The sequence below is a fragment of the Sesamum indicum genome, linkage group LG11, assembly GCF_026168435.1.
Source record: "Sesamum indicum cultivar Baizhima isolate 11 linkage group LG11, ASM2616843v1, whole genome shotgun sequence".
Taxonomy (NCBI): Eukaryota; Viridiplantae; Streptophyta; class Magnoliopsida; order Lamiales; family Pedaliaceae; genus Sesamum; species Sesamum indicum.
Genome location: NC_142667.1, coordinates 1786696 through 1805739, shown reverse-complemented (window position 1 = coordinate 1805739; position 19044 = coordinate 1786696). Strand labels below are relative to the sequence as shown.

General features: G+C 33.0%; 1 long non-coding RNA gene and 1 pseudogene across 1 annotated transcript; both read left to right on the top strand.

Moving 5' to 3' along the window:
- The first annotated feature begins 1576 nt into the window (after window positions 1–1576).
- LOC105173209 (putative carboxylesterase 8 pseudogene) lies at window positions 1577–2845 on the top strand (annotated as a pseudogene).
- Window positions 2846–9859: 7014 nt separating this feature from the next.
- On the top strand, window positions 9860–12586 carry LOC105173208 (uncharacterized). The gene is made up of 4 exons (XR_848709.3): window positions 9860–10073; window positions 11554–11887; window positions 11957–12076; window positions 12167–12586. It is a non-coding gene; the product is annotated as an uncharacterized LOC105173208 (long non-coding RNA).
- The last annotated feature ends 6458 nt before the right edge of the window (window positions 12587–19044 follow it).

Sequence of the window (19044 nt, the reverse complement as noted above, 5' to 3'; positions counted from 1 at the left end):
CAAAACAATAGGCTCGACAACCACTTTAATATTTTTGTCATTAAAATTATATCTCATGTAATGCACAAACACAAATTTATAAATTTATTTAAAAATACTAACATTGATCTTATCGATATGTGACTAATCTAATATTAATTTATTAACATTATATATGAACACGAATTAAAATCAAATTGATAGATATATTTAATTATAAAGGGTATTTTTTTTCATTTTTATTAATTTATTAATATATAGCAAGGGTATTTTTGTTTATTTTTATTTAATTTAAAGGATGATCACAACATAGGGGGTAATTGAAGATTTTCTTAGTTTAGGAGGGCAATTGATGAGGATAATATACTTTAGGGCCAAAATGTGTTTAACCCTATTTATAATGATTAATATATATTAGGATAAAGTACTATTTTAGTCCGTTAAGTATGTCTAATTTTAATTTAGTCCGATAACTATGTCCATTTTTGTTTAGATCCAATAACTTACGAAATTGCTTACCTTTAGTTCTCTGGCAGATTTTCGGATAATTTTACCCCTATGCAACTTTTGAAAGGCAGTTTTAGTCCATATGCACTCATAGGGGTAAAATTGTCCGAAAATCTGTCAAAGGACTAAAAGTAAGCAATTTCGTAAGTTACTAGATATAAATAAAAATGAACATAGTTATCGGACAAATATTAAAATTAGGCATACTTAACGTACTAAAATAATACTTTTGCTATATATTATATGTAACATGCCTTAGTTATAATGATAAAAAGGTATTCAAATATTAATATTTTAGGAAAAAGAGAATGAGTGAAAACATATCCAAACAAAGCCATTATTAATTAACTTTAGATGGGCTTTGTCCTACCTTGTCTAGGGATGGACCATATATATATATATATATATAAATATATATATATAATATATTGAACCATAAGGTCATCAAGTGGTAAAATAAAAAGGCAAAACCCTCAAATATTATATTTATTAACTTAAACCTTAATTATTATTTTAATAATCATGAAAACCCTTTAAATAAATAAACAAATAAAAATGTGCATCATATATATATATATATATATGAATATTCAAAACGAGTGCATTGTATGAAAATTTTATCTCAAATCAAATCTAATGAAACTTAAATTTATCATAATATTAATGTACAGATTTAAAAACAATGAATGATATTACTAATATATAATATAATTTAATATAATTTATATTTATATGATCAAACTAATTAATTCACATAAAAATATTTGCTTCATATGAATATGTTATGCACTAAAATCGTGAGAAACAATTATTACTAATTATAATTAAATAAAAATTAATGTAAAAGTTTAAATTACGTATCGATTATGAAAATTAATTTTTATCTTGATTATAAATAATAATAAATATTTTTATCATACTTGCAAAAATAATAGTCAATAATTATTGTGTATCCATGATCAGTAACTATTTATTATGATCATTTATTTTTAATTATGCTAATTCATTTGGTGCATTATTATATATATATATATATATATATATATATATAAAGTAGTGGTTGTAGCAAACTCCTTTGCTCTATATAAAATCCCTCAAAGGGTTCACTATTTTGAAGGACCTCATCACCACCTTCTACTCTTTTCTTTCCTCCCAACCTATGATGGATCTACACAAAATTTCAGCAGCAGCATTCTACACTTTTGTCCTCTTTTTCTGTATTCCCCGAACCATTAAGGCACAACACACTTGGCAAGAAGCCTTTAAGGTCCTGGGAATTGCATGGAACCCGGATGGAACCTTAAACCGGACCGTCCAAATTCCCATGGTCGACCCGACCCCGTATGCTGACTCCAAACCCGCCCCGACTGCCCTTTCCCAAGACATTTACCTCAGCCCCTATAGCAAAGCCTATATCCGTCTCTACATACCCGTCAACCCGCCCAAGAACCAGAAACTCCCCCTCATCATCTACCTCCACGGCGGCGACTTCGTCCTATTCAGTGCCTCAACCGTCATCTTCCACAACTTCTGCAACGACATCGCGTCCCAGTTCCCCGCCGTCGTCGCCTCAGTCGAGTACCGCCTTGCCCCGGAGAACCGCCTCCCCGCCGCCTACGACGACGCTCTCAATGCCATCTTCTGGGCCAAGAACCAGGCCCTGGGGATTGGCGGGCGTGATCCGTGGATGGAGTACGCTGATTTCTCCAGGGTTTTCTTGCTGGGAAGCAGCTCCGGCGCCAACATAGTCTACCACGCGGCGCTGCGAGCTCTGGATTTTGATATCCGGCCATTAAAAATCAAAGGGTTGCTTCTGAATCAGGCGTATTTTGGCGGGCTGAAGAGAACTGAGTCAGAGATCCGGCTCAAGGATGACCCCTACGTTGCTTTGTATGTCAACGATGTGTTGTGGAGCCTGGCCTTGCCCAAGAACCTGAACAGGGATCACGAGTTCTGCAACCCGATTTCGGGCGGGACGTATTTGGGTCGGGTGTTCCGGTTGCCGAAAGTGTATATAAAGGGTGATTTCGGAGACCCGTTAGTTGACAGGTCGGTTCAGCTGGTGCAATTCTTGCAGTCATGTAGAGTTCCGGTGTATTACCGGTTCAACCAAGGAGGGTTTCATGGGATAGAGCTTCAGAACCGGACAGCGGCTCAGCAACTGTACGATGATATGAAGTCGTTCGTGAATGATGTGTATGCAAATTTGAAGTCAGAGGATATCTCTGACTCTCAGCTTCGTTCTTCCTACTGATCAGACTGTGTTATGATGAGTTTGATGATGTCTTGTCCTGTGCCACTTGTACTTGCTGATGGCTGCCTTTGAATAAAAAAAGACGTACGTGTTGCGTTTTCCTTATATTATTATAATTTTAAAAAAAAAGAAAAATTTCAACTCAAAATTTAATTTAATGAAAAAATGCAACTTACTCCTTTATAATTTTACTCATTGCATATATTACAAACAATAAATTGCATTTATCCCTAAATTTAATCATTTCACATATTAGGAGGAGTAAATTGCATATAATCCCAAATTTAAACATACTTGGATAAAAACATGGAAAGTGGGTTAGTTATGGACGTGAAGAATTTTGAACCCTCAATCATCGCAATTGATGGTCCCTGAACATTGCTGTTTATCTTCTATTACACTGTTTTAGTAAACATTGGTGTTATATTAATGAGCATTACAAGAAAATATAATTGAATGATGCTAATAATAAAAATGAAAAGCTCTGCTCTAAAACTTCAAACGATTCAAAAGGAGAAAAGATATGGCAAAAGCCTAATGGAATGTAAGCCTAAGTTCCTCTAGGGAATCCGACAAGAAGTACTCCTAAAAAATAAATTGACCAAAAAATGCTCAATTGACCCAAATTCAACGAGACTCAGATTCATGAAGGCCTTAAAAGCCAACAAAGAACTTTAGGGACTTAGAATCTCCCAGCCTAAGTCAAACCCTATATTATGTGGTGTCTACGGGTTGCATCTACGTAGAATTTCTGAATGAACACCCCACAGTATCAGATAAAGACCGGCCGCCTCATTAGTGGCACATGGCATCCCCAACCGAAAGTAAGCCTCGAACCCTAAAAGCTTGGACTTCGGTTGGCGGAAGACATCTCCTCAACCACCTCACTGAGAATCAGGGAAGACATCCTTATCCCGAAAAGATACTCTCATCCGCAGTAGACTCTAATCGCCCCGAGGATCACTGGTCCTCCAATCTCTAAGAGATAAACTCCACCAAATTTGGGAGGGATCCCCTAACCAGTAGGAGATGACCTTCTACCGAACTGTGGGGGATTTAGCTTTATCCAGCAACTTTAAGATCATACTCAACTTGAGCTTGATACTATAATTTTCACCTTCATGCTATAACTTTAGTGGAAAGAAATACTTTAATTCCGTACTTAGAGTTGTACTTCAATATTGATCTCTCTCTTTTATATAAAAAACAAGGAATAAGACTCGTATTTTCACGTATTTTCACTCTTTTATTTCATAGAATTTTATTTAATTACCTTTGCGCTAATTAGACCTGAGTACCATCTTTTACTAGCAAACATTAGCGTCGTCTGTAAGAACACAGAATTAATTAAGAAGTGAGAACAATATAAGCTACCAATACCAAAACTAGCGCCTCCTTGGATACCTCCTTCAAGAGGATGTTTTCTCAGATGACTACCTCCATTCAGAGCTAATTGATTATCTATTGTTAGTGACTTTACTTACCCAACTTTAATGTTGCAACAGGACGTTCCTCTTGGAGAAAGGTTGGTGCATCTTAGACCTGCGGCGGTGTGTTTTTGGGGTCCTTTTGGGGGAGTAGGGCGACAGTCTCTTCAGTTAAGGAATCCCGTCAAAAGAGCTTCCTCTTAACTAAAAGAAACCCAATTTATTGGGGTACAATGGAATCATAGATCTGCAAGAGCACCTATCTTGCTTTGAGAATGTTCCCTTCTCCACCCATATTAAGAAAAAGTGGGATTTAGGACGGATTGGACGGGTCCTTGGCACTCTTGAGGAACAAAGATAGCTCGTTGACATCATGACCATCCTTTGTTATGTTTTGTGGTTTTGGGATGGGACAATCATTACCAAAGATGTTACAAAACAAGTGTTACAAGTTGTGCTCTTAAAACCAGTCCAAATTTGTAATGGTAAATAATTGAAACTCATTTTGGAACACAAATTGAAAGGTAGGGACGAACAAGAGATGACCATTTCTAAGTGAGAGACAAAACGTGATGAAAAAATGATAGTTGATAAATCCATTAAAAAAATAAGGTACAATTTGGGACAATTTTAGTACGTAGGAGGACAGTAATACAAAGACCGGTCCGAAGTATGAGTTTTCTTTCAAACAAAATGTGTTACAAGTACCGTATCAAAGGCTGTCACAATGTGGAATGGTTTTCATGTATTAATAATATTGTATTACGAAAATCATTCCAGCAATGACACAATGGATATATTTTAATAGGTACATAACCTTTCCTATATGTGTTCTTAAGACCATTACAGATTGTGCATCAATGCTTATTTTTTAACGACTATTTTTGTGTGCCAGAAACCATTCCAAATATATATATATGTTCCTCTATTTTCATTTAATATCACTATCTTCTTCCATTCTTATATTCTCTCTATCTCGTCTATCTTTCTCGAATTTTTGTTGATATTTGAAGTTATTTTGATCATGTAATAACTTTAACCCTTTTTAGGTCAATTGGTTATATTTGTTGTACTTTTGTCAATTAAATTTAATGTTATAATAATATATATGTGTTTGAGTAGGACTCATCATATTAAGACAATTGAGAAGATGGATGTATGAGAAGAACCTACCGAATAGGGAAGTTTTCAAAATTACGGGCGAGGTAAAGTTTGACTTTATGAAAGATTTTATGCCTGAGTATTATAATTGGACTTCACACTGAGAGGGTGTAGGAGTACTTTGAGGCCGTCACCTCACCCCCTTTGCAAGAGGAGCAAACTCCCGCTGCTCATGAGGAGGAGGGTACCAGCATACTGGGTGATGCGGTGCATATGAAATGGGTGTAGAGGATGGTTTTTGATGCCGCAAGGCCGGCTTTCTAGTTTAATTATAACCAGGATGGTGTGCAATGATGGTACGAAATTGTGTCCTCATGATGTCGGGCCTAGTTCATAGTACAGTGGAGCCCCCTATGATTATGTGTTTGGGCTGGCAGATCGATTTTACGATGTTGTGCATGCTGCCAATCAGGAATCTCAATTGACATCTGTTGTTGAGTTGATGAAATAAAGGCCGAGGCCTATTTATCTGAGTAAACATATGATCAAATATCCCAGTGGACCAATAATATATTGCCCCGTGACCATACCTTGCCCTTCGATTACTATAGTACGAAGAAGTTGATAAGAGAGTTAGGTTTACCTATTGAGAAGATTGATGTATGTAAGAATAGTTGAATGTTGTACTAGAAGGACGATATTGATATGGACTACTGCAAGTTTTGTGGAGAAGCTAGGTACAAGCCGACCATGGAGTGAAATCCTAACCGTAAGAAGACCCCTTCTGCCATTCTTAGATGCTTTCCACTTACCCCATACCTGTAGAGGTTGTATGCTTCAAAAGCGACTGTCGAGCAAATGATGTGGCATGCCAACCATTATATAGAGGAGGGATCCATGTTCCATCTGCCTGATGTAGAGGCATGGAGGTATTTTGACCAGACATATCTCAGTTTTACAATAGAGCCTCGTAATGTTAGACTGGGTTTGTCATGGATGGGTTCACACTACGCGGACAGTATGATGGTACGTATTCATGTTGACCCGTTATACTTACACTGTACAATCTCCCACCAAGAATGTGCATGAGTTCTGAGTATATGTTCCTAAAGATGGTGATTCATGGCCTTTCCAATCCAAAATGTCTAATTGATGTTTACCCAGAGTCGTTGATCAAGCAGTTGTAAAATTTGCTACATGTGGGTATACTGACGCGTAATAATGCAAAGAACGAGGCATACACGATGAGCGCCACGTTGATGTGGACCATGAATGGATTACTCGCCTATGGGATGGCGTCTGGATGGAGTACCGCTGGTAGTATAGGGTGTCTAATTTGTATGGATGACGCACGTGCATTCTATTTGAAAACGGTAGGAATGCGTGCTTTTTTGACTGCTATAGACAATTCCTCCCCCAGGAACATCCATATTGTAGGAACAAGTAAACATTCACTAAGAACCGAGTAGAAAGGAAGATTGTACGTCTAAGATTGACGGGAGAACAAATCTGCGATTGGGTTGCAGAGTTCAGTCTTGCAGTTGAAGTACCGTTTCGCTCCCACCCGGCTACGGTAGCAAGCATAAGTTGACAAAGAAAATCATCTTCTAGGAGCTCGAGTACTGGGGAACGCATTTGATACGACACAATCTTGATATCATGCACATTGAGAAGAATGCGTGTGATAATATATTCAATATCGTGATGGACATAAAGAAAAAAATAAAGGACAGTATGAAAGCATGAAAGGACTTAAAGATCATATGTAATTGACCGGAGCTTGAGGTGGATGACAGGAGACCAAACGTGATGCCCAAAGCTGTATATATCCTGACGAAGGAGCAGAAAAGGAGGATATGTGAATGGAGCACCTATTGTTCACCTGCCATATGAAGCGCGCGTGGGAGGGCCCGTGCAATACAGGTGGATGTACCAATTTGAGAGGTAAGTAAGTGAGTTATTGTAGTTTTTTGAAATAGCTCTAGTGTCATATGTTTTCTAGTAAATATTCATTCGAATAGATTTCTCCAAAACTTGAAAATGAAGGTGAAAACAAGCACAGATCGAGGAGTTAATTATAGAGGCATATCTTATAGAAGAAATCAGTGTATTCACTTCTGACTACTTCTTGTCGTAGATTCTTTGCAAGCAGTGCAGACCCCATAGAAATGACGACCACAGGATGAATGACAATCGTATCCAACGGTCTAGTTTCAACTATCCTAGTCGAGCAAGTGGTGCTTCAAAGAAGAGGTGGCTCAGTAGTTCAGTACATCACATAATCGAGACGTACATCTTGTACAACTATGAAGTAGTCACGCCATACTACTAATAAGTGTAAAGATAACAATAGTTTATAAAATTCTTTAAGAGTTTTAACCTATGCATTGATATGTATTCTATTTTTTTTACATATAACTTATTTTTGAATGAACTCTACGAGCACCGACATTTGGAGAATCCCAAAATGGATCTACTAATAGATATTGACTTCAAGGATTGGTTTAAACGTCATGTAAGTAGTGCCTAACTATGAAATGGTCAGTCATCAATTTGTCTCTAATATATGCATTGTAGGTGAAATCTGAATTGAACTACACGGACAATAAGTTGTTGAAGTTGCATTACTGGGGTCCTACCGCTGAGGTCATAACATTTCCGTATTACTTTGTAAATGGTTACAATTTCCACACTAAACGTCACAGGCAAGTCAACTATGAACTGTGGGGTGTATGTTAAGCTCATCATATACAAACATGAAAAGTGATTTCTATGAGATACTCGAAGAGACAATTTAGTTAGAATACCCACTTTTTCCAAATATGCACATTATTTTGTTCAAATGCCGTTGGGTGGATCCCGTGAGAGGTATACAGATACATTGACTCTGGCATAACAAACAGTACAAGTATACTACATGAAATACCTTAACATGAAGAGAGACAAAGTTGACTGGATGGCTGTATGCAAAACCAAAGCTTGAAAAATCATTAATGACTCTTGATGGATCAAAGTCGCATTTCAAGAAGAGGAAACCATACCTACTCCACAAGTTTTGGTCCATTTCAAGAAGAGGAAACCATACCTACTCAACAAGTTGTTATGGACAATCATAGTTATGACCTGCACGATCCAAATAGTATACAATTAGTTGTTGATCTTTGTGTCGCAAATCAACAAGGAGTAGGTACATCCCGCTCAACAGATGGTGAATCTGGTGACGAATATGACAAAGATAGCTTTGACGAGGATTACGAGACTGAAGAAGTCAATAATTATGATTGAAAGTTAATTTACTATTTCTGTAATCAAACATTTATAAAAATTTCTATAAGAATGATTGATTAAATATTTCTATAATCATTTTGTATGAATAATTTTATTTTTTTTAAAAAATTACACATATTAGGAACGGTTACATACAACATAAACCATTCCATAACCATTCCAACTAGGAAAGTTCAATTAAAAAATTGTGTCCACAATTGTGCTATAGTGTACGTGAATAATATTAAATATGAACTAGGAACGGAAATACAAATAAGAACCATTCCATAAACAGTTACACACGTATAAAGAAAAGTGAGGAAAATTCAAACCTAGGAACGATTAGTATAATTTGACCGTTTCTATAGAAGTTCCACGTAAATTTAATTTGGCGCCAACTAGAAAAGTGGAGGGAAAAATTTATGTTTAGGAATGGTTATTAAATATTTGACCGTTCTTAAAAATCATCATAATGACAATTGTGCCAAAGAAATGTAAAACCTTTCCTAATTCTAAAAAAAAAATTCCTAGTGCACTTCTCAGTTACAATATCCCCACATCCACGAGCCTGATTAATTTCAAATTTAAACGGCATAATAAATACTATCCAAATGTGAATATTGTAATAATCTGAATTAAAATCACATAGCATGATTGACAGTTGCATGTTTTGAACCTTGCTAATTTTGAATCAGATACGACATCTCAGTATCCGTATAACAAAAATGTCTAGAACTTCATAGAATGTAGTCTTTTGTCGATTTAATCATGTCTAACGGTCTTATCAAAATTTTATTGGTCTGATTGGGCGACACACTATAACAGTATAAGATGCTAGTTACATCTATGTAATACTAACAATTTCGAATATACAAATATACTTGATTTACTGAACATGTATCAATTTCATTAAAAAAATTATATGTTTCCAATTGTATTGATTAATTTATGGTCTACTTTTCTTTGATCATTAACGTGTTTAATGATTTTTCCTTCATTATTAGTTTTTTTTGGTCAAAAAGGAAAATATATTTGGCATTTAAATTGAAACGGTTTAATAAACATATGAATGGTCATGCAAATGCCGTCTTTAAACTACATCGTTTTCGAATAAAATAACATCGTTTTGTATTTCTAGGACCGATTTTAGGAACTATTAGTTTAATACATGACTGTGTCAAAATGAGTTCAAAATGTAACCAGTCCACACTATATATGAAACGAAGTCGTTTTACTACCTTAGGAATGATCATGGTAACGATTTTTAAATACATGACCGCTTCAAGATCGTTCCAAAACTTTAATATATAAGCGACATTTAGCAGATTTTTTCCTCACTTTCCCACTTTTCTCCTTTTTTCTCCCTTCCTCTCCCTGTTGTCAGCCTCCACCGTGGGCAGCCGCCAGCCGTTGCCTCCATCCGCCAGCCTCCACCTCTCTCTCTCTCTCTGTCTCTCTCGCCATCCGCTAGTCACTACCGTCCGCTAACCTCCACCTATCTTACTCCTCCGCCGTCGTCAGCCCCATCATTTTTAAAGGTTAATTTTATTGTTATTTTTTATTTGGTTGTTTATTGTTAAATATTTGTGATAATATGTGTAATTAAATAATATAAATATGTGAAAATATGTTTTGGAGACCATATGTGTAAATATTTGGGAAAATATTTTCTGGAAAATATTTTGAAAAATATTTTGAGAAAATATTTCCACATATATTTTTCTGGATTATATGTGAAAATATTTCTGAAAATATTTTGCGAGAATATTTTTCTGAATTGTTATGATTTTTCAAAAAATATTTTATGTAATTATTGTGTAATTTTCTTTAATTACTGTGTAAGTTTTTGCAATAATTTTTATAATTTTATGTAATTATTGTGTAATTTTCTATAGTTTGAGTGTAATTTTTTGTAATTCTTCGGTAATCTTCTGTAATTAATCGTTAACATTATGTAATTATTCGGTAATTTTTTGTAATTACTGCATAATATTTTATAATTATTTGGAATATTATATAATTATTGTGTATTTTATATGATTTACTGTGAAATTTGTGAAATTATTTATGCAATTCAGAATATATTTAGTACAAGAATCATAGAATTAGGATAGTATCTCAAAAATATTATCAATAATCACAAATTAGGCTAAATATTTCAAATAATAATATTATTACCATAATATTATCAATAATCACTAATTGAAGATAATATTCCAAATAATAATATTATTTACCATAATATTATCAATAATCACAAATTTGGCAAAAATTCCAAATAATAATATGATTACCTTGATATTATCGATAATCACAAATTGAGGATAATATTTCAAATAACAATATTATTACCATAATATTATCAATAATTACAAATTAGGCTAAATATGCAAATAATATTATTATTACCATAATATTATCAATAATCACAAAATTAGGCTAAATAATATTCCAAATAATAATATTATTTACCATAATGTTATCAATAATCACAAATTAGGCTAAATATCCAGAATAACAATATTATTATCATAATATAATCAATAATCACAAATTAGGTTAAGTGTTTCAAATAATAATATTATTACCATAATATACTCAATAATCACAAATCAAGTTAAATATTCCAAATAATAATGTTATTTACCATAATATTATCAATGATCACAAATCAGGCTAAATCTTCCAAATAATGATATTATTACCATATTGTATCAATAATCACAAATTAGGCTAAATATTCCAAATAATAATATTATCTACCAAAATATTATCAATAATTACAAAATTAGGCTAATATTCTAAATAATAATATTATTTACATAATAATTACAATAATGAAATAATTAGGCTAATATTTTAAATAACAATTAATATTGTTTAAATAATAATTATAATATTATGCTAATATTTCTAATAATATATACTAGTCTTATTTAAATAATTAACAATTATAAAGTTAGGATAATTTTTTCAATAATTTAAAGAAACTAATACTTACTATATATACATTTATAGATTATGTCCATTGGTGCCCGGCCTCCTTTACCACATGGATGACATGGTTGTGGTCGTGTCCGGCCAATTCCACCAGTGCTGTCTAATGCTTCCCATGTTTGGGAAGTAGTGTTCTGACCACCCCCTACCTGACACGGCTGGTCCTTCAGCCGCCGAGTAGACTTCAAATGATGCTGGACCATTTACAGCGGCATCGATAACTGAGGAGGTTGGACAGATGTTTGCCACACCAGCGGTTGATCTTGCCCACCCGTAGGCTGTTCCACCACAACCAGCACCACCAACAGTCCTCCACACCAATAGTGCACCAGTGTATCAGCATCGATGACGGGAGGTAAATTTGTTTATGTGTTTATTTTAGTTTTTTTTTTTTTGAAAAACACTAATTAACATATCCTTTTAGGTCCAACCGCAAATTCCACGAGCGCATCAATGCAGTGGTGCAAGGACACATTTGCATCCTTGGGGATGTTTGAGGAAGGTGTCGCCAGAGCACCAACAATTCTGATTTGAGAGTCTGAAGGTAATGTACTTTTAAAAACTTTGTAGTATCTTATAATTTAAATTGTTTACTGAATTTTACTAATATTTTTTTTTATTTTATATTTTGTAGATGACCTACTATTGGGAGTGTGACGATGAGTCCATGTTCTGGGTCTTCCACATGTGGGCAGGCAAATTCATCTTAAAACAGTTTGCCATTGCTTGAAAAGAGCTGGTCAAGCCACTTTGGCTAGCCAACGAGGTATAGCTCCAACTCCAATCATTCTGGGCCAGCGGGGACTTTTAGGATGAGTCCGCCAAGAATAACACTACAAAAGAAATCATTTTATAGTAATGGCTTTTGCACAATCAAGTTAATAATTTGTAATAGTTTTTTCAATTTGTAACAGTCGTTGTAATGGCATACCCTATTGTTGCTTTTTTGGGTGTTACAAAATCTTTGTAATAACTTGCTTGAAAGCCGTTACAATTTGTAACAGCCGTTGTGACTGTCATAAGAGATCGTTATAATCGTAGTTCAATTGCCAAACATGCATTTGCTCCTATTTTTGAAACAACCAAGTTAAATTTGATTTAATTATTATTGGAACTACCTTTATAACACATATAGGTATGGTTGTGCTTGAATATAGAAGCGGTATTTGGAATATTTTTTGTAACGACCATGGATTATGTTGTAATGGTTGTTGCAACTGCCTTTATTACTGCTTTTTACTCTGCTTTGATAACGGCTTTTTGGACGGCCTTTTTCATATTTAATAACTATCTTTTACACAGTTTTTATAATGGTTTCGTGATTATATGATAGTTATACGTATTCCAAAAGCCGTTACAAATGCAGGGGCAAAAAAATATTTTTCATATTTAATTTTTTAATCTATTTTAATATTTATTTTTGTAAAATAAATTATTGGATTTTTTGTTATATCTAGGTAGTTTTATTTCTTAAATGTGAAATATTATATAAAAAAACATATAATATAACAAGAAAATAAAAATAATTTATTATAAAAATATAAATATTGTTTTTACATTGTATTTTTATAAATTAAAAAAAATCCTAATGTAAATCAGCATCTCCTTCGGTCGCGTGTTTATCGTCGTTGTCATGTCATCGGGTATTGAGGCTGAGGCGTTGGAGGACCAGGCCAGGTGGGATTCATCCGCCACATCCACTCGTCGACCTTGCTACCTGATCATCAAGGTTGGGACTTGAAAAAATAATAAAAATTAAATATATTAAATAATATTATTATAAATTAACACAAATTACATAAAATTACACAAATTAATGAAAAAAAATTCAGAAATTACACATATTTTCTTAAATTAATACAAATTACATAAAATTACACATATTCAAAAATTAACACAGATTACACATATTTTCAAAAATTACATAAAATTAAATCCTAACTTTTTAACTAATATTCATAAGATTAAAGAAAAATTAAAATCAATTTTGAAAAATACATAAAGATATATTTTCAGAAATTACTGAGAGCATTACAGAAATATTTTCAAGAAAAAATTCAAACATTTCAGAAAAATAAATTTATAAAATTTTCAGAATTTTTTTTTAGAAATTACATGTATTTTCTTAAATTAATACAAATTACATAGAATAATACAACTTACTCAAATTCATAAAATTAACATAAATTACACAAATTGCACATATTCATAAAATTACACAAATTACATAAAAGTTATACAAATTATACATATTTTCAGAAATTACATAAAATTATATCCCAACTTTTTTCCTAATATTCATATGATTACAGAAAAATTTAAATAAATTTCAGAAATATTTTCAGAAACTTAGAATTTAAAAAGAATTTCAGAAAAAATAAAATAAGTTTCAAAAAAATTCAGAAATTACCGAAAAATTTTCAGAAATGTTTCCAAAAAAATTTCAGAAAAAATAAAAATTAATAAAAATCTATGTTGGAGAAAAGTATCCATTATATGGAATAATACAATTGAAGTATATAAAATATTTGAGACTGAGTTGATATATGTTCACAATATGAAATAAATTTGTATATTCATAATTGTTTGTATTATGCTAATGTAACTATCATCTTACATTGTTGTAGTGCATGGCTTAATTGGACCATCAAAATTTAGACCAAACCGTTATATACGACCAAACAGACAAAAGAATATATATTATTAAGTTTTGGATTAATTGGGTATAGGGATGTCGAGATATTATATCCGACACATAAGAATAGTCTTTCAATCCGGTGCACCATTGAATCAGGTCATGTAATTTTAAATCACACTGTCAGATGTGATATAATAAACACAATCTTATATGTATTTAAGTTTGACATGAATCGAGTGCATGAATTCTAAGATATCGTACTTCGAAACATAAGTTTTGAATTTTAAACACATATTTTAACGACCTTTTACACGATTTTTAATATTAACATATTGGAATGACTTTTGGTACTAATCTTGGAACTACCATTTGAAAATTGGATTACCCCCAATTTTTTTTGTGAGTTTCAGCCAAACGAATATATTGGAACGATTTTTGGAATGCCTTTATATATGACCATTCCAACATTTCAATTTCCCTCCACATTTTGAGCCAACACCATAATAGATCTGCTAAATATTGTAAATTTTAAAACTGCCATTGCAATATATTTTTTAAATTTTTGGCTGTTTCAGATATTAATTTTTATTTTTTTAAAAAAATAAAAATTTATTCATAAAGTATTATAAATTTAAATATTTCTCAAAATATTAGATAATTGGAACGGTTTGTGGACTATTCAAGTGTATTACATTGTGTAACGACTTTATATTGAATTCTTTGAACATTTTTTTTTTGTTCAATGGCCATTACAACACCAACACGGCCGTTCCAAAAATCATAGTAAATTTATAACGGTAAAGGTTTTGTAACGGCCATTACGAGTTATATATTCGGAACGGCATTTGGTTTAAATTTTGGAACGGTGAGCTTTCACAAAAAGAGAAGCCATTCCAAATTTTAATAACAATTCCAAAAGCTATTCCAAATTATAACGATCAAATTGTTGTGAAAGCTTCACGAATATGACTATTTAGGATGTCCTTTGTAACCATTTTGCTATTCCAAACATAAGAAATTTTTCTGGCAAGAAACGTGAAGTCAACAATTATTTTCCTTTCCAAAAAATTGGAACGGCCAAATGGTCATTCCAGAAAAGTTGTTACAAATCTTGATTTTTTTTGTAGTGTAAGGCGAACCGGGCAGCAAACCCCGCGACGTCCTCTACTTTATACTGTAGGGGATCTTCCTCTGTCGACATGCACAAGAGAAAAATGGCAAGTAATATTATTTTTTAAAATTTATCATTGTTTTATAAATATTATGCTAACTGTTTTATTCTTCTACAGGAGGTAGAGTCGGTCGTTGGCCAAAGGCGATGGAACTGTTTGCCAAATGCTATAAGAAAAAGGCTGACGGCGGCTGGAGAGGCCCGAGGGTAGCTGAGGTGGTGGTAAGTATAATAATAATTTTATTTTTTAAAATAATTTTGAGGTAATGTTTTAATAATTTTGTTTGTTTTGCAGGAGACATCCAAAAGCTTATGGAGGGTCATTAGCGTTAGCCCACAGCCGAGGACCATGATACCTCAATTGAATCGGAGGCTTTGGTGGCGATGACCGAGCAACAGCTGTGGTTGGCTGCAATCAGGGGCAAGAACAAGGCCCGTGTATTCGGGCTTGGTTTTGAGGCCCACGTTTTCAATCGGACCTGCACGTCACCATCGCCACCGCCACCCTCAAATTCGCACATGGAGAATCGCATCGTCTGGCTGGAGAGGATGATGGTCGACATGATGGCCATGATGAAGTCTATGCCGGTCAACTCCTTGACTAGGGGACTGTCACAACCGACCGCCTCCACTAGCGGCTCGGCATAGCCTCCAACAGGGCCCCCAGTCCCATTTAAGTACGATATGGATGTCGTTGGTGAGAAGGGTTTAGATTAAATTTTATTTTTTTAAAATTTTGTAATTGTATAGTATTTTAAATTAATATAATATTTTTTTTCCTAATTATTTATGTTTCATAATATTTATTACGTCCCATTAATATTTATTCGATTAATTAAACTCATACATATACTTAAATTTAATAATAATTATAAATATTAAATTATTATTTAAAATTATATAAATACAAAAAATATTATGAATGGTTTTAGTAATTGTAAATAAAATGGTACAAATTAAAAACCAACACCATTTCAAACACCCACTACAAAAAATCCATTTTATTGAAACGACTTTTGTAACGGCCATTTTATTAATTTTGTACAACTTTTTTTAAATTGTAACGATTTTAGAAACGGACAGCCCTACAGCAGCTAAACCGAGCGTTACAAATTATTTGTAATGGTCATTCTACCGGTTGCTGTAAGCCGTTGCGGAGTACCAATAGTCATTATTTACAATTTTAAAAAGTATTAACATTAAAAACACATAATTGTATTTATTATTGATAAAATTATATTTTTGTTTGTAAAATTCCTAAAATTTTCATTAAAGTCCAAATTTATCCTAAAAATTATATGAAGGTCCTAATTTTTTCCTTAAAATATTTATATAAAATTCATTAAATTCCATTATTTTCCTAAAATTGGCAATAAGGTCAAAATACATCCTAAAAATTGTAATAAAGTCCAAAATTTACCTAAAATTACATTAAGGTCCAATTTTTTTTTTCTAAAAATTGCATTTAGGTTCAAATTTATCCTAAATGTACATTATGTTATATTTTTCACTAAAATGCATAATTTTTCTAAAAATTGCATTTAGGTCCATATTTTTTCTAAAAAAATAAAGAAATTACAAAAATTCCAAAAAACATTCAGAAAATATGAAAAAGTTCCAATTTTTTTTTAAATTATAGAAAATCAAAAAATTTTCAGAAATCTTAAAAATTTCTGTAATTCTTTTTAAAATTACAGAAAATAAAAAATTATGAAAAATTTCTACAAGCTAATCAAATGTATATGCGCGAAAATAAGAGTGTTGAGAGTGCGTGTGGTTAGTAAGAATTTCTACAACAAATGAAATGAAATAAATACAACTTGCACATATATATAAGTTTTTTGTAGTAGCTTTTGTAATGGCCTTTGAAACTCTTAATATTGCTTTTGAAAACTAGCTGTTAGGAAATGTAGCAGTTTTTTTGTAACGACTTTTGTAACGGACAATACAAAAAACCGTCTCTAATGTCCTGATTTTTGTAACACCATCTTTCTATATATTTTCCCCCGGAGTTTTCCACTACCATTGTAACGGCTTCTTATTTCACCAAAAAATCGTTACAAAAATAATGAGCGGTTATAAAAACCATAGCAAATTAGTAATGGCCAATAAATTATAACGTTTTAGGCACACCAGAAACTTGTAACGGCTACTGTAACGGTTCTGGCCGTTACAAAATAAATACACTTTTATTATCCCTAAATGACATCAGCACGTCCAATCAATTACAAAAATGTTGCAAAGGTTGTGTGTATTCGGTCGTTACAAAAAATTCATTACAAATTTCGGTATTTTTTGTAATGACCATTGATAAAACAGTTCTACAAAAGTATTCCTAAAAAGGATTGGTTGTTCCTAAATATATTCCAACTCAAATTAATGCATACATCACAATGTGTTTCAAAAAATAATCCTAAAACAGTTAGAGAGCGTTCCAAACAAAATATTAAATCGTGCCTAATACTATTCCAAAAAATGTGCACTATACAATTTCAATGACCGTTCTAAATATATCACCATCATAGATAACAATAGTTTCAAGTTTCAGCCAATCGTATTATAAAAATTATTCCAAAATTATCTTGAATTAATTTACATAACCGTTCCAAAACTTATCCAACGTATTCCAACCAAACAAATCAAATTTTCATATTCAAATACACTATTAGGAAGGGTAAAGAACAATGTGGTACAATACTCGTTCCACATTGGGAACAGTTCTGCACCAACCATTCTTAAATTTTAGGAACGCCGTCTATAACGATGGAACATATACCATTCCAAATTCCAGTTCAAATTAATTTCTTCTTTTTAGTACCGTTCCAAAATGAAAAAAATTATTCCTAAATTCGGTACAAATCCCATATTTTTTTGTAGTGATCGTTATACTGTTGGGGGAATTAATCCTCGATCGTTCATGGAGAATTTTTCTTTCTTTCTGCACCAATTTGCGAGCAATAAACAATATTGAAAAAGTTACGATGAGCTTTTTTTTTTTCATACAATAAAAAGCAGGAGAATTTTCTAAAGGAGTATCTCCAATATTTTAACTTAGTGTCCCTATAGAGGTCCCTTTTGCTTCCTCTGATTTACTAACATGTGCTTTTATGCAGGGATTACAAGATGGGGACTTCTTCAAGTCCTTAGCCAAGAAGCCACTCCAAATTTTGAGAATCTCCTAAGCCGAAGCGAAAAATACATTAACATGAAAAAAGCTAAGAAATACAAGCAGGAAGTCCTTAGTGAAAAACGTAAGGGTCGAGAAGACGAGGCCGCTTCACACATATCTTTAGGAATAAGCTCTGCCTCAGAGTAGGCACTCCAAAGTCCTCCTTGATCGAGGCACAAAAAAGCCCTATCTTCTACACAAACACATAAAACCCTCACTCGTGGAGGCACCCAAGTCCTTCAGGTAGGCACCTAGGCTCTTTTCCGGGGAGGCCCATAAGCTCTGATTTGTGCAAGCACAAAAACTCTTGTTTTCCACTCAGTCACAAAAAACCCTACTTCCGGGAGATATCTTTTCACTCATCCACCGAGGCCCTCAAGTCTTGCTCCGAGTAGGCACCCTCAAATAAGCCCTCTTCCTAGGAGGCACACAAATCTTGCTCCGTGTAAGCACAAAACACCTATTTATAATAGGAACATCTCTATTGTTAATTCTTACAAAAGAATAACCATACACCCAAGTAGGCGCAAAAGA